This window comes from Ornithorhynchus anatinus, chromosome 3 (assembly GCF_004115215.2).
Source record: "Ornithorhynchus anatinus isolate Pmale09 chromosome 3, mOrnAna1.pri.v4, whole genome shotgun sequence".
In the NCBI taxonomy this organism is placed as follows: Eukaryota; Metazoa; Chordata; class Mammalia; order Monotremata; family Ornithorhynchidae; genus Ornithorhynchus; species Ornithorhynchus anatinus.
In genome coordinates this window covers 31847176-31865241 of record NC_041730.1, presented here as the reverse complement: position 1 = coordinate 31865241, position 18066 = coordinate 31847176, and the positions used below count along the sequence as shown (strand labels likewise).

Sequence of the window (18066 nt, the reverse complement as noted above, 5' to 3'; positions counted from 1 at the left end):
TACATGGAGCTCACAGTCTGAGGAGGAGGAGGAACAGGTAATTAATCCCCATTTTGCAGACAAGGGAACTGAGGCATAGAGAAGTTAAGTGACTTACTCAAGGTCACACAGGAGACAAGTGGAAGAGCTATGATTAGACCCCAAGGCCCCTGACTCCTAGAGCCAGGCTCTTTCCATTAGGTCATGCTGTTTCCCAATGAGGATCTGCAAGAAAATGGTAGTTGAACCCATGGAAGCAGATAAGCTTGCTGTGGGAATTAGTTGAAAATGAGAAGAAAAGGGGACCAAGAAGAGAGTTTTGAGGGCCTCCCCCACTGATGGAGTGAGAAGCAGAAGAGCCTGAAAAGAAACAGCAAGAAAGGCAGGAGGGAAATCGGAAGATAACTCTCGGTAAAGCCATGGTTAGGAGTGTTTCCAGTTTTCATATTTTCCAGTGTTTCCAGTGTTTTCATATTTATTAAGCATTTACTCTGTGCAGAGCACTGTACGAAGCACTTGAAAGAGTACACTTTAACGATAAATATACAGTCATATTTCCTGCCAAAATGAGCTTATAGTCTAGAGGGGAAGACAGACGTTAATAAAAATAAGTTACATAAGTACTGTGAGGGACTGGGAGGGGGGATGAATAAAGGGAGCAAGTCAGGGCGATATAGAAGGGAGAAGGAGAAGAGAAAAGGGGGGTTTAGTCAGTGAAGGCCTTAATATGACTTTGAGGTAGGGGCAGAGTAATTGTTGGGTTTGAGGAGGGAGGGCATTCCAGGCCAAGGGAGAAGTTGGGCAAGTGGTCAGTGGTGAGATAGATGAGATCGAGGTACAGTGAGAAGGTTAGCATAAGAGGAGCGAAGTGTGCGGGCTGGGTTGTAGTAAGGGAGTAGCGAGGTGAAGTAGGAGGGGGCAAGGTGATTGACTGCTTTAAAGTCAGTGGTGAGAAGTTTCCGTTTGATGCAGAAGTGGATGGGCAACCACTGGAGGTTCTTGAGGAATGGGGAAACATGGCCTGAACTTTCCAGGAGAAGGGAGTGGTCATAATAATTACTGGGATCTGCATAATAGTGGAATTATAGTGGAATCTGCATAGTTGAATACATACAGGGCTGAAGATGGCTATAAATAAAAACTACAACACCCCAAAGTAACTGAGGGAACTCAATGCAAGTCCTAATTAGGCCAGTGAGATTTGTAAAAAGCATCAAGTGGAGTCGCTTCTACTCTAACAGGTTTTCATTATGTGATTTGGAGAAAGGAAAAAAATTACTATAGTTTCCAGACTGTAATGCCAGGAACCACTCCTTTTTCATCCAAAAGGCCGCCACGCTGGTCTGGGCACTTGTTGCATCTTTACTTGATTACAGCATAAGTCTCCTCACTGGTCTCCCAGCCTCCAGTCTCTTCTCTTTCTATAATTCCATATTTCATTCTCCTGCTTGGATTATTTTTCTAAAATGATGTTCTGCACACATCTTCCCACTCCCCACAGAGTATTTTCTGAGCACACAGAATATGGTAATACAGTAAGTGCTTAGTAAATTCTATTGATTGGTGTTAGGCTTAAGTTTGGGTCTAGCTTTTTTGTTAGATTGTGCTGAGGTGTGAGGGAGGAAGGGGGTCGGTGGGGGGACAAAATCCCCTGCTGTGACACAGAAAGTTGAATTCGGTGCTCAGGCAACTGATGACCCACAAAGATAAAGAAGTCCAATACTGGGATGCTTTTAATAATAATAATAATAATAATGGCAGTATTTGTTAGGTGCTTACTATGTGCAGAGCACTGTTCTAAGCACTGGGATAGATACAGGGTAATCAGGTTGTCCCACGTGGAGCTCACAGTCTTCATCTCCATTTTACAGATGAGGTAACTGAGGTACAGAGAAGTTAATTGAGTTGCCCACAGTCACACAGCTGACAAGTGGCAGAGCCGGGATTAGAATCCATGACCTCTGACTCCCAAGCCCAGGCTCTTTCCACTAGCCACCAGGGCCATGGGCTCCTCCAACAGCAGCTACACAAGACCTAAAACAGCCATCTATGAAACATGCTGAATTTCTTAGTTTAAACCTGCAGGGATAAGTCTTATGTATTTACCTAAAGGTAATATGCTGAAGCATTTTAAATTACAAATACAGCGGCACCTTTAACCATGTCACTAAAAAGAGTCCATTACTGCTGATTTAACAGTGTAATGGACCACTGCCAAGAGCTAAAGCTTTATTCAATTAATTTATGAACATATGTCTTGGAATGATTTGGGCAAATGGGGTGCAATTCAATCTGCTAAGACTGTTTAGCAGATGGAACCTGACACAGGTTCTTTCTCTCAGTTCTAGGGATCCCAGAGTTATAGTTTGTCCGATTGTATTTTCTACACAAGAAACTGAACAATTACCATTAGGCAAAAATAAAAATAAAAAACTCTTTGGCACTAAGATGTTGAAGAAAAGATGATCAACCAGTGGATAGTATTTATTGAGCGCTAACTGTACTAAGCATTTGAGAGTACAATTCAATCAATTGTATTTATTGAGCACTTACGGTGTGAAGAGCACTCTACTAAGCACTTGGGAGAGTACAGTATAACAGAGTTGGGAGACATATTCCCTGCCCACAATGTATTTACAGTCTAGATGGGGAGACAGACATTAAAATCAATTACAGATATATAATAATCAAAATCAGGGGTGTCTCCTGGCTAATTTGAAGGAAAAGATGAGGAAAGCAGGGAAGCAGCATGGCCTAGTGAAAAAAGCATGATCTTGGGAGTCAGAGGACCTGGGTTCTAATCCCAGTTCCACCACTTGTATGCTGGTGACTTTGAACAAGTCACTTAACTTCTCTACCTCAGTTTCCTCATCTTTAAAATGGGGATTACATCCTTCTCCCTCCAATTTTGATGGTGAGCTCGATGTGGGCCAGGACTGTGACCAACCTGATTATCTTTATCAATTCCAGGGCTTAGTATAGTGCCTGGCACTTAGTAAGCACTTAACAAGTACCTTGAAAAAAACAGTATGGATCACGACTGCAAACTCTTTATGGGAAGATGTTGTGTCTTTAACCTCTGTATTCTCCTTTGTGGTGCAAACTATAAACTCCTTGTGAGCAGGGATTATGTGTAGCAACTCTGTTGTACTGTATTTTCCCAAGTGTTTAGTACACAGTGCTCTGCACGCTGTAAGGGCTCAATAAACACTATTGATTGATTAATGACTCATGTTCATGGTATACTTTCTTAATGGTGTTTTTTAAGCTCTTTGTGTTAGGCACCGCATTAAGCACTGGCATAGATGCAAGCTTATCAGGTTGGACATAGTCCCCTGTTCCATGTGGGGCTCAAAATATTAACTCCCATTTTACAGATAAGGTAACTAAGGCACAATGAAGAAAAATAACTTGCCCAAGGTCACAGAGCAGACAAGTGGCAGAGCTATGATTAGGACTCAGCTCCTGCTGACTTCCTGGCCGGTGCTCTATCCACTAGGCCAGACTGCTTCTATATAATGACAAATCTGAAGCAATAAAATTTGTTTTTTAAGACTATAGAGTATCTTATCTGCATAAGAGTGAGAAGAAAATGAACATTAATGGAAGGTACAGTGACCCTCCATGGTATTGAGACCTGTGTTTGATATTCCCCAGTTAAACAGTGCAGGTTCCCCTTCTTCTGGCTCTGAGCTTCCAGCTGCAGGCTACGCCAGTTATAAACATTAGTGCTTGCCCATATATTTGGAGTCTGAAGAACATCGGGAAGGCAGAAACCAGGGCTAATAAAAACTGGCAGAGGTGGGAAAGGAAACTTAATACTCTGCCTCTCTTTTATTTGATTTTTCAGGTGTATTATTGTCTTGGTAAGGGAATTCTGAATTTACTCACTAGAGCAGACATTTGTGTTTTCTGAATCAAATGACAGGGGGAGTTGAGTTAATAAATAATAATGTTGGTATATGTTAAGCGCTTACTATGTGCAGAGCACTGTTCTAAGCACTGGGGTAGATATAGAAAAATCAGGTTGTCCCATGTGAGGCTCACAGTTAATCCCCATTTTACATATGAGGTAACCGAGGCACAGAGAAGTTAAGTGACTTGCCCACAGTCACAAAGCTGACAAGTAGCAGAGCCGGGATTCGAACCCATGACCTCTGACTCCCACGCCCTGGCTCTTTCCACTGAGCCAAGCTGCTTGAGTAAAGGAGAGAGAGAGTAGGCCTGGTGAATATTGCTAGGTGGGACCAATTCCATTTTTTCAGGCTAAATATAATTTCTTTGCCTATCTGATTATTTTTGCAGGTTATTTGCAAGGATATGTTATACTTTTATTCCCTGGAGGTAGTGCTTTGATAAAATGAAAGAGCATGATTTATTGCTACTGCTAAGACAGTGCAAAGACCCATCATATTTGCTAGACAAATAAAATACTGAGCAAGGTAGGACCTTTTTAAACCATTTCTTCCTTCCCCCAGGCTTATAACAGGAAGACCTGAGTTGTGCCTCTAAATTCATGCTTTTATCAACCAATTGTACTTATTGAGCACTTACTGGATGCAGAGGACTGAACTAAGTGCTTAGGAGAGTACAACATAACAGAGTTGGGGGACACATTCCTGGCCCACAATGAGCTTACAGCCTAGAGATGAGCTTACAGTCTAGCTCTCTTCCACTTCTCCTTCCGTATCATCAATCATCATCATTAATGGTATTTATTGATTGCCTACTATGTGCAGAGTACTGTACTAAGCACTTGGGAGAGTACCGTACAATAGAGTTGGCAGACATATTCCCCGCCCACAGTGAGCTCACAGTCTAGAGGGAGAGACAAATGAATAATGTATAATAAATGAGTTAAAGAAATGTACATAAGTGCTATGGGGATGAGGGTGGGGTACATATCAAATGCCCAGAGGTCAAGGATCCAAGTACCCATGACATATAACCCAGAGTAAAGGTGAACAATCAGCATGCTTTCACATTATCATTTAAAAGCATAAGAAACAACGCAGTAATAATGTTATTTATTGAGTGACAACTGAGTGCAATGTGCTTGTATTAAGCATTTGGGAAAGTGAAACAAGCAGAAGGCACGCTCCCCCTGCTGACAAGGAGCTTACACTCTAATGAGGGGAGACAGGAAAACATTTACAAATGTGGAACCGGAGTAAACAAATGGAATATTCACTTAAACATACGAATACAAACAAGTGCTGAGTTTGAATATAAAAAGATTCAGAAGTGCGAGAGGCAGTTGTTGGATGATATAATTCAGGCTTTCCATAATTAGGAAAGGCTTGTAGGAGGAGACAGGATTTAAGGAAGGCTTTGGAATTGGGGAAGGCTAAGGTCTAGTTGATTCAGGAGGAAAAGGGGATGCCTAGTTTAGTTGGTATCATGAAGCTAGCCCACCTTTATGGACATTGATCCTATTTGTTGTATTCCTCAAAGATTGATAGTTTTCGGGGCAGCTTATTAAATTGACTCTTCCCTTCTTCGAGCATACTAAGGCTTGGTTTTGGCATGGCTAGAGAAGATAGGGAGGGATGGGAGGAGGAGATGGAGTGGATCAGGATCCTGCCTTGGTTTTTCATAGAGATTCACAGGGAAGCAGGAGAAAAGAATATTTTCTGTTTCCCTCCTACTTATTTGCAGTTTGTTATAGGAATTCCAAAGGTATCAATATAGGCTTGTAAGGGCTGGTAAACATCTTTTTCCCTTCCACCCCAGACTCCAGCGATGGCATCCTGTAGTCAGGAGGGCTGGGAAGCAGAGTATACCACAGTAACCACCCTTCCAGGTTGCTTTAAGTGCTTCAATCATGTTTGTTAAGTGCTTACTGAGGCAAACCACTGTACTAAGCGATTGGGAGCGTACAGAATAACAGAGTTGATAGGCATATTCCCTCAGCTCAGACATCCTCCCCATCACAAGCTCCTTGTGTACCAACTGTGCTTTCTTGCACTATCCTAAGTGCTTAGTACAGTGCTCCGCACACAGTGCAACACACAATAAACAACACTGACTGATAGATCCCGACTTGCTATCACCTAGCAGTTTCTGCTTTTTTCTAAAGCAAGACCACGGGTTTAAGTTAGATGCGGTTGCTGCTAAGTACTCCCTTCCCTCTACACCACACCCTCCCTCCCACATTTAAAACCAGAGGCAATTATGTCACTGGTATAGATTTGCCCATAAATCAGATCCTGGCTGGGGGAATCAATCAGAGTAAAGGGTGGGCGGGACAGCTAGTTAAAGCAACTATTAATCTGGAAGAACCCACACAACAAAAGTTTCTGTAAATCTTTCACATGCAAAGGGAGTTGTAGATTAGGCAGTCAGACCCCTGTTGTGTATCTATTTGGTTCAATAAAATAAAAGATTCCATGAAATAATAATAATAATTACAGTATTTGTTAAGTGCTTACTATGCACCAGGCACTGTACTAAGCCGTTGTACTGTGAGATTAGCAAACAGAGAAAGTCAAAATGAGATGCTGGAAATAAAATTAGGTTTTCAAGTAGATAAACTGCAATTCAGAAGGGCAGAAAAATATCATGACCATGCCCAAAGGCTTTTCCAATTTATGAAACTCCTGGAGGGCACATGTAAAGGGTAGAAACGTGGTTGCCACATTTCTTTATAGTTTTGACTCTAAATTATGATATAATTTAGCAATGGCAACTGAATGGTTGGTCAGGTGGTTGGCTAATTTAGGATGAAGTAGCTCTCAGCTGTTGATAGCTGGGCTTCAGATCTTGTCTCCATGGAAACACACGAAAGAATGGCAATAAGAAATTCAGAGTTAAATTATTTTCTAAAATGACTTCAATACCTTTTTCCTTTCTTTTATCCACCTAGTCCTGCTTTCAGGAAAAGGGGCTGTGAGGTCTCCCAGAGAATGTCACTGTTTACTATTGTACTGTACTTTCCCAAGGGCTTAGTACAGTGTTCTGCACATAATAAGTACGATTGAATAAATGGATGAAGGTCACTTGTAGTCTGTCACTGAAGGTAAGAATGTTTTAGTGGCCAAAAGACAAGTTCACAAAATGAATCTACTAATTTTTTTTTTTAAGAACTGAGAAGTTCCTAACATCTATAAATGCTTTTTAGCTAGAAATAAGAGCCAGTGGAACACTACATAATATGGGCAACTTTTTTTTATCTTTGACATCTATTTTCAGAAGAGGGACTGACTAACCAAAACTTTAATCAAACAGCTGTCTTTGGCTATTAGTGCTTATCAGATCCCAAAGAGAGGGAAGAAAAACAGGGAGGAAAAGTAAGTTAAAATATAAGAAGGGGTGGGTGGAAGAGGAGGAGAGAAAGGTAGGAGAAAAATAAGGAAAAGTAAATGGAGAAGAAAGAAAGGAAGAACAGAATGAATTAGATAAGTATAGTTGGATTCCTTCAAAATTGACCGCTAAATGAGCACCTGGAAAGAAAAGTCTGAAAACATAATTTGGACAACATTGACTTTTACAGGAATGACTTATTATAAGATATGTCACTGTCTCATTTCTTGACACCACCAGAAATTTTCCCCATCAAATTAAGTCTTGTTTCATCATTTTAAAATACTGAATGGAGGGAGATAATTTAATCAAATTCCAAAATGCTATTTCCTCTCTGATGAAACCCAGCAATGGCAAGTTATACAGCAAAGAACATCTTATCTCCCTGAAAGGGCAATAAAAATGTAAGAAGACCAAATATAATGATCTGAGTTATAATTTCACCCTAAGGGCGATGTACGCACTCAACCTCTTGCAAAGTACTCCATGGTATCTTGGTTTTACAGATCATTTAAAAATCAATTATTCTAATAACCTAGAACCTTCCAGGAGTCTAGTCTTTGGAGTTGATTCAATACTGATTGGAGAACCCTAACCACTACTTCACACTTCTAGAGTCTGTTAAATTTTCTTCAAACCTTCCATTCAGATACTAATCCATGGGATTCCAAGCCCTTTAAAATAGCTCAGTGTATGATTACTAGACTTAGAATTGCAGAGATTATAGTTTGTCAGAGTTATGAAAGAGGGCCTGAGAGAAAAAGTCATAGTACCTTCTGATAAATCCCTGAAATACTCTGAACTGAGCCCCAGGACAGAAATTTTTAATTTTAAAGCACAGAGGACAATAGCTACACAAAACTCAAGGGATGACACATCCCTGCATACCAGCTTTTAAAACCACATCATATCTATCCATTTAAATCACTTAAATTGACAAAGTTCTAGAAGGGTATATGCACCTATAGCACATGGGCAAGTCTTTGAGAAGATCCTCAGATAAGCTCACAGAATGGCAGAGAGTGAGGGACACGAAAGAGCCAGGAAGTTCCCTCACCTCATTTTAAAGGGATCTCTCATTCAATTTCAGATGATACTGAAGGCCTTTTGCCTTTTGGAAAACATAGTTCCTAGACAGACTTCCTATTTGCCCTCAGCCATGCCGAAGTAAACCTGAACATTCACACAATCAAGCCCTATCTGAAATATCCAATGGGATGTAACTACGGCAGAAATTAGTAACAATAATGGCAATAAAAATCATAATTATGATATTTGTTAAGCATTTACTATGTGTCAAACACTTTACTACATACTAGAGTAGATACAAGGTTGGTCACAGTCTCTGTTCCACATGGGCCTCACAGTCTAAGTGGAGGGAGAACAGGTTTTAAAACCCAACTTTACAGATGAAAATTTTACAGATGAGGCAGAAAGAAATTAAGTGACTTTCCCAAGAAGTTAAGTGACTTCTCCAAGATCTCACAGCAGACAAATAGTGGAGCAGGGACTAAACCCAAGTCCTCTGTTTCCCAGGTCTGTGCTCCTTCCATTACCCTACGTTTATAATTGCTAACTGCTTAAGATATGCAAAATGCTTTATTCAGTGCCAAGGAAAATACACTTCAATTGCAGTAGTCCCTGTCCCACATGGGGCTCAGAGTCTAAGAGGGAGGGGACTCACATATTTAAACTCCATTTTACAGATGGGAAAATGGAGGCACAGATAAATTTTGTTATTTTGTCTGAGATCCCACAAGGGGCAAGTGGCGGAGTTGAGATTGGAACCCAGGCCTCCTGATTCCCTTTGGAGTCAGAGGTCATGGGTTCAACTCCCGGCTCTGCCACTTGTCAGCTGTGTGACTTTGGGCAAGTCACTTAACTTCTCTGTGCCTCAATTACCTCATCTGTAAAATGGGGATTAAGACTGTGAGCCCCACGGGGGACAACCTGATTACCCTGTGTCTACCCCAGCGCTTAGAACAGTGCTCTGCACATAGTAAGCACTTAACAAATACCAACATTATTATTATTATTATTATTATTATTATTATTCCCAGTCCTGTATTTTTTCCACTAGTCCACACTATTTTTTAGTACCTGAATATAAAATGAACTTTCAAATGGTGATACTTTTTAAATGCCCAAATGCTAGCATTATATATCATTGTCTTTTCTGAGAAATATCTGCTTCTCCTGCATTTTCCATTGCCCTTTCATATATTTTGCTCTCATACCTCTGCATACAGAACCACTGCCTCTCAAAGAAGTGCTAAAGGCAGGGAGAAAACTAATCTTTCAACTCTACACTTACTGAAAAATATTTTTCCATTATTACTTCTATGAATACACCTTGGGGATGAAAGTGTAAAAGGACATTGTGTAAAACCTGCATTTATTACTTTGTCATTTTTGTGCTGCTTTATAAAATGTCGCAGAGACTGGGTGTTGGAAGGAAACAGACACTAATGTAGTTGGTAAAGATCAGGTTAGAAGTGTCAACTACAGGAAGGAGCCATATGAGACAAGGAGATTTCACAGACTGGTTCTCATTGGTAGGAGATGTAAGGAAATACATGATATGTAAATACGCCATTTTATCTTGCTAGAGAGAGAGAGAGGGAGAGCAAGTGAGTGATTAGAAACTGGGATCTTGGCCATCTTTATCTTCAATTCTATAACTCTATCACTGCCTCTAGCCTCTCCATTCTAGCTTGAATCCTGTACTCAAATGATCTTTCTGGGGCACCACTTCAACCACAGCCCTCCACTTCTCGCAGCCTTCTAAAACCTCTTGTGGGACAGGAACCATGTCCAGAGAGATTATCCTGTATTTCTGTAGTGAAGCAGTGTGGTCTCCTGGAAAGAACACAGGCCTGGGAGTCAAAGGATCTGTGTTTTAATCCGACTCCACCAATTTCCTGCTGTGTTACCTTGGATAAATCACTTAACTTAACTCAACATATCCATCTTTCCGAGCTCTTTCTTTTATCGGAAAATTAGATGGTGCCTGTCTGCTGTGGAGCAGGGATTTTGCTCTCTACTTTGTCGTATTCTCTCAAGTGCCTAGAACAGTGGTCTACCCATAGGAACTATGGGATAAATACATTTGATAGGTTGCTGTGGCTGATTCAAAAGCACCCAATTCCTCCCTTACCCTGTTCAACTCCTGACATACTTGGAGATATGGACAGAGCGTCTCTGGGAAAGGTGGGGAACTGTGTCCTGGAAGAGGTTCTATTGGCCATGGCCTCACAAGGGGCCTTCGTTGATTTTGCCCATTCCTCTGTTCTCTTCTTGCACTACTACTGTAAAGTTCTAAATTAAATGAGTCACCATAGGTCATCACGACTATTCACATTCACATCAGTGTGAATTTGTTTGCATCACCTGCACCCTGTGGTGGTCTACACTAGAATTTGCTATTTTTCCCTCTCTAGAAATACTTACTGAAAGCATCTACAGCAGCTGGTGAAGAGCAAAATGTGGTCCTACACCAGTGGTCATCTCCTTGCCTCAGGTCTCTGCAATCAGACTCTTAAACCCTTCACTTTATAAAGATAGTGCTCACCAAAGTAGTATTCTAGTCTTCTTTAGCCCAACCTGTGTTCCATTGGTCCATTGCCTTTATACCTCTGAAGTCAATGACCAGTACCATGCCCTGAACATAGTAAACATCCAATAAATACCACTGATTGCTTGATTAACCACTCTCTGGCATATGTTGCTGCCAGTTGTTTCTAGTTGGTAATAGAATTCATTGAATGCTCACACTGTGCTAAAGGCTGAAATAAGTACAGGATTACTGGCTCAGACATGTTCCTTGTCGCAAAGGGGGCTTACAATTTTATACCATTTATCTTCCCCCACCTAAATAAGTATAGAAAATGGAAACAATTAAGAAATCAAAAAGACCATAAGTATGTATAATATTGGCAGGGTGAAGTTCTTGATAAAGAATGGCATTGCCTCCTTGAGGTTTAAACATTTGGAAAGGTAGGCTTTCTAATGACTATTTCTATGGGGGGCAGAATCTGCACTCATCCACTACTGAATGGGGCAGAAGAGGGGATGGGGGTGTGTGGGTGTCTGTCTGTCTGTCTGATCCAGGCATCAGGCAGCCCCTGTAGTTCCCAGTGGTATGGCTCAATCTGCTCCTCTATGTTTTTCCTCTTTTCCCCAATGAATGGATTTAACCTGCTGCTGCTGCCTGTCCTCCTTGGGTTGTAAGAGTGGAGTTAAGTACAGTTTAAGTACAGTCTGCTACTTTTATTGTATGCCCCCAAGGCCCTATTTCAATGTTCTGAACTCAGTAAATGCTCAATAAATACTGACATATTGATAATGCTGATGACAATAATGAGTATCTCATTACCTTGTTTTGGGGGAAAAAATAACCAGAATGACATGTAAATGTCATGATAAAAATAATGTCAAGCACAGACACCTACATATAACTCAATCCCTGCTGGGTACAACACAGAAAATTGAACAAATAGACCCAATTTCTGGATCAAGGAACTAATGTTTTAAGAAGGCAAGCCAAAACATAGGGACAACTATTTTGCAACCTTCATTCCTCTGAAATTTTCACCCCTAAATGATCAGGCAATTCAGCACTTTATCTTTGTAATTTCATTTGCAACTATATTGCCTCGTATTATCGTCAGATTAGAGGAGGAGAAACTGAGGACCCAAGAGAGATTGATAGCCTTAATCGATTCACTGAATGGAAGAACCATCATTGGAGCTTAGACCTCTCCTGAGACTCTGATTCACACTCTTCCCTAATAGTATATGAAGTTTTTAAAGCCATGAAGACAAGTGAGGGGCAATGGAAGACACAGAGCTACCTCAAAGTTTTCTGAAGGCAGACACATACACTTGAAGGACAAAAGCTACTGAAATTCTGGAGATACATTGGGGCTTATGGAGGCTTCCCTCTTAGTGGGGCAAAATCAATTTATGGTGCTTGTTCATTATGGAAATTGAGGGCCAGTACCTCTGTTACTTGTTTTTTGGTCACAAGCTCGATGTAACTGTCAAAGGAAAATTACTGAATTGGGTACAAACATACTTCAATTCACATAAGGAGTTTGTGAGTTTGTTGGGATGGGGATACAAAGCACCTTAAACTTGATGCCCTGTGAAGAGTCACATATTATGCAGGTGAGTATTGTATCCTATTATTCTGCCTTGGCTTTGTGGGGCTCAGAGTTTAACGATAAAACCAAAAATTACTGGGAATTTCCTCTTCACCTGCTAGATGAGGATGTTTGCTCATTTCCTTTTAACCAGCAAAAAATAAACCATACCAAAAAAAGTAAACCTATGATTCTCCTGTATCCTCTCAAATTTAACCCTTGCCTTTTGTTAGCCAAGTGCAGATAAATCAACAATGAAATAAAATTCTAAGTAAAAATTATCCTCACTTTGTGACGCCCTAGTGAGTTGTGGAATGCTGACCTCAAGATAAGCAGACGTGGTTTTAAAATAGCCAGGCTCTTTTATGACACCCTTCTCTTAATGCTCTTCTGCAGTGGTACTATTGAATCTTAATGCCATTATTTCCCACATTACTCCCTCATTTACAAACAACACTGCAAAATTTACTTGGGCTTACACATTTCCCATTTTCTCCTTCCCAACCACTGAAGTGTTCTGGCTCATAGGGGGGTAAAAGTCCATTTCATTTTAATTACAGATCTATAGCATAAATAATGACAGATCTCCAGTTCATCTCCAATGCCTTTTTGCTAAATAGGGGGTAAAAGATTTGAAAATTACATATCTACAGATGAACAGATTAAATAAATCTAACAAAATTATTTTGCTATTGGTGCATGAGTACATATCTATTTTTCCCTGAAATGCCATTAATTGTGATTAGATTGTCATTTTAAAATATGTTTACATTATTTTAGTTAATTTGGGGGATCAACTGAATGCATTAATGAGCTTTACATTATTTCCCATGGGTAACTACACTTCATTTGGCACTCTTACACATTACATTTTTTTTTCCTATGGAACCAATTAAGAGAGCTAACCAGGGTATAGCAGTAGAGATTTCCAAGTTCCATAAATTTACACTCATAGTTAAACTATACAAAAAGAGACTGCAGGGCGCTGAAACCGGCAAATGGGCACTCTTCAGATTGGCTTCCAATCCCTCCCACGGGTCTTGATTATGAGGAAGGAGAGCGAAGGAGCCTCCTTACTTACTTCCCTGCCTCTTCTCTCCCCTCTCCAGTCCATATTTCATTCTGCTTCACAGATGACTAAAACACGATTTGGCAGATCTCTCCACTTCTTAAAAACCTCCAAATGTTGCCCATTCCTCTCTACATTAGAGATTCCTGTCCTTCAGCTTTAAAGCACTCAATCATATCTCTCCCCACCTCTTATCCCTATGCCTTTCCCACTGCACTCCAGCTCACATATTGCAATTCTCTCAGGTGAATATACTCAGTATGCTTCTCTCATCTCTTTCGCCACTGACCAATTGCTCACGACTTCCCTCACCTTTCATATCCCACAGAACACACTGCTCTCCCCATCTTCAAAACCTTGTTGAAAACACATCTCCCCAAGGAGGTAGTCCCATCTCTCATCTCTCCACCCTATTTCACCCACTACTGAAACTACAGCATCACATGACCACTTGGCCCCCTACAACTTATGAACATATCTTTACATTCTGTTGCTTCCTCCTACCAATGACTTATTTTGGTCTATGTCTGCCCCACCAGACTGTAAGCTTGCTGAGGTCAGAGAGAGTGTCTACTAAGTTGTATTCTGCCAAGTGCTTAGTGAAGTGTGTAGAGCATAGAACAAACACTTTATATATGGCATAGTGGATAGAGCACAGGCCTAGGAGTCAGAAGGTCATGGGTTCTAATCTTGGCTCCACCACTTATCTGCTCTGTAACCTTGGGCCAGTCACTTCAATTCTCTGGGCCCTGTTCCCTCATTTGGAAAATGGGGATTAAACCTGTGAGCCCCACAGGGGAGAGGGACTGTGTCCAACTTGATTTTCTTGTATCCACCCCAGTGTTTAGTACGGTGCCTGGCACATAATAATAATAATGGTGGTATTTGTTAAGCGCTTACTATGTGCAAAGCACTGTTCTAAGCGCTGGGGGGATACAGGGTGATCAGTTTGTCCCACGTGGGGCTCACAGTTTTAATCCCCATTTTACAGATGAGGTATCTGAGGCCCAGAGAAGTCAAGTGACTTGCCCACAGTCACACAGCTGACATAGTAAGTGCTTAACAAATACCATCATCATTATTATAAATACTGTTGTTTTGACTGATTGATTGCGAGAAGTCTAAAGACCTTCAAGTCTACTACTATTGGCCTCTGGCTCCAGAGCTCCTGATTCACTTTGGTCACAATTTCCCGCAGTCCCAACAGGCTCCCTCCTGGAGCCCAAAGGTGCTGGGCCTCTGGGACTGGTCCCAGGACTCTGTTCCAACAAATTCTAATGTCTGTTATACAATGTATTTCAAAAGCTTGGATCTGCCTGCATTCCAGTCAAAGAGAGTAGGAGTAGTTGTGATGCGGGGCCATTTTAAAACAAAATAAAACTGCACTTTGCTGCCAAAATTAGAATGTGCCTTTCAAAAATGCCAATCAGATCTTTTTTACTTATCTCCCTCTCCCCCGACCACACTCCCTTCTATTACATGAGGAGGAGTAAGGGATTTAAAAACCGTAATCAGGACTCAGCCTCACATGATGAAACACAAGTGTAACGACCAATTCCATTTGTATCAGTGGACCTTAACCTAGGTAATATACACACAGGTTCCCAGCCCAAAAACCCATTGTTCACATTGTTCATCTTAGTTCTATTTTCCAATTTCTTTTAAAATAAGAAATAGATCTTGAAACAAAAAGCTATTTAAAGCAAATGCACCAATATAAATTACAGATTGGGCCACAGTGGCTGACAGAGTGAGAATTACATGTACTAGGCATCATCTTCAAATTTCCACTAAAATGCATTTTGTTGGTCTCCACCATCAGATCATCATTCCAAAATATTCAAAATTGTTTGTTGAATTGTCCAAAACCAAGAACATGTCTCACCCCTACACCAAGAAAAGGGGAAGCAGACTCTTTTCTGAAATCCCTTTTATCTACTGCAATAAGATCATATTCCAAATGCATTTTAAAAATACATTAGAAAAGGCCATGTAGAATTTTTAAAATCAAAGAAGCGGCAGCAGTAACTAAAAGTAATTTCAGAACCTCCCCCCACTACCCCACACAACATACCCACACAGGAACCTAGCTATACTGAGACAGCAGGAACAATTTTCCAAAGATACCAGTTATGACATTTAGTATCTGCATTGATCACATGACTAAGAAACATTTTGTCCAGTGGTTTAAAAGCACTTATTCTTTGGTCACGGGTAGCTGTTAAGTGTCTAAATAATAGTTGATAGTTAAAAGGACCAGGTAGATTCCTTCCAGGACATAAAGTGTGTATATATGCATACGCACACATACGCATTTTAGAATTTATATAAAGTATATATATATTCCAAAAGGAACTGAGAGGCGGAAACCAAAAAAAAAAATACTTTGTTGCCATAGCTATAGTTTCTGCAGACTGTAACCACCTCCACTCCTTTTTCCTCCTACACCTTCTAACTGCTAATATTCTCAACCTTTTGCTCTTTAGAAATTCTCACAGGCAAAACCAAAGGCACAATTGATCAAGTCCTTCCACAAGACTTGAACAGAAAAAAAAAACCCTTCCCTCTAAATGCCTAGTTTAAATAGCAGAACTTTGAACACAATTTCCTCCTTCCAAATCACTCAAGAACACAGAAAAGATCAATTCCACAATGCCAACATTTCTTCCCCTAAGATCTTCTTCTGAGCCAGCTGAGCCTGTTCACGTTTGTTAAAAATACACAGTACCATCTGCAGAAATATATAATTTAATAAAATTTAAAATGCAACTAAGACTTTATTTTAAAAGGATCATCTATAAAGGAGCTGATAATAAATTGACAAAATCTTTGTCCTCACATTTCTGAGAAATATGGATTTTCAGGTAACTTCTATCATTAAAAACCAAAATCAACTTGGAAGGGCAAGTTTACTGCTGCACTGATTTAACATCTTCATGGACGAGGGGACCTGCAAGCCCATTTTATAAATAAGAAATTTGGAATCAGGAAGATGAAGGGAAACCAGCAGACACTGTAAATCTCTACCTCGGTCTTGGTGCTCACATACCCGTTCACCCTGCCTCAGCCCCTCTTAGTCACTGTCCTCTGCCAGCTACTACCCAAGCTGTTTTCCTATTCACTTGCACTGGTTCATATACATTCTAGGTTCACAGGGGCCACCCAGCTTTTTGGACTCCTTTCCTCTTTTCTCCCCTTCCCTACTGTTTCTTCTCTGTCCTTCTCCGGTGAACTATACTACAGAAGCTGTGTTATTCTACCAGCAAAGAGAAGAAAATGCCATAATTTTGGGGGGGCTATTTCTGGAAGTGGGGGCCTTAGAGGTGCTTCCTGAGGTTTAGAGGGGGCCCGAGGGCCCCAGCTCTGAGAGATGGGTGACCCGAGCCATTACAGTTGCATGTCTCTTGACCCTACCAAAATGGCCACCGTTGGGGATCTCATGCCGATGGTGCCAGAAATAATCTCCCTCAAATGGTCACCACACATATGCAGAGTCAGAGGGAGTGATGTAGTTATGGCATTGGCCTACAGTCTCTAACCCCTGACTCTGCTCCCACTGTTTCTGATGCTTTGGATGCATAGTGACCATTTGAGAAAAAAATCTATTTTGAATGACTCCATCATGTACCACATAGGGCCAAATGGATCTGTCACTGCCCTCATCCCCCATACCTGGATCCAGACCCAAGGATGAGGCCTCCTTCATGTCTAAGGCCATCAATGGTCAATGCTTTAAGTCAATCAGTAGTAAGTCAGTCATATTTCTTGAGCACTTATTGTATGCAGAGAACTGTACTAACTGCTTGGGACAGTACAAAACAATAATAAACATAAACATTTCCTGACCACAATGAGCTTATAGCCTAGATGGGGAGACGTATATTGATACACATAAATAAATTACACATATGTACATAAGTGCCTTGGGGCTGGGAGGGGTGATGAATAAAGGGAGCTAGTCAGGATGACACAGAAGGTAGTGGGAGAATAAGAAAGGAGGGTTAAGTCAGGGAAGGCTTCTTGGAGATGTGCCTTCAACGAGGCTTTGAAGCAGGGGGAGAGTAATTTAAGTGGCTCAGCAAGAGATTGGTTGGCCCAAGAGAACCAGAAGATAAGATATGACTGTAGAATCCCCGATGCCTCCTCTCCTCTACTACGATCTACTGGGAGCGGGTAAGGTGCTGGGAGGGTGGGGAAGAGGAACAGATACTGCAGCAGCCAGGGCCTGAACTGCTACTTAACGCCTCATGCCCCACCCATGTCAACATCTTCACCTGATGCGGCCGCTGCAGACACCGAAAGAGATCAGGGCTGAGGGCTGGGCAGGAGGTGGCCTGCAAGCCCCCACCTTCCCACTCTGACATCCTTTGCAGCTGGACTCACTCAGTAAAGCAGCCGCCATGTGAGTGGCTCCAGCTGCCCCTCGATTACCCCTGCACACTCACTGTGCTGGGCCTGGCTGTACCACGTGGGAGCTGCTGGCCGGCCCCTGGAACCTTCTATCTGGGATGTGAATACCACCACTTCCTCTGCCTGCTATGGATCACAGCCCATGCACAATCATTAGCACTG

The 18066-nt window shown here is 41.3% G+C and overlaps 1 protein-coding gene across 4 annotated transcripts in view; it reads right to left on the bottom strand.

Moving 5' to 3' along the window:
* The window catches only part of SHANK2 (SH3 and multiple ankyrin repeat domains 2), a 717042-nt gene that overhangs the window by 141819 nt on the left and 557157 nt on the right, over positions 1-18066 (bottom strand). The gene's annotated exons all lie outside the window — the stretch shown is intronic.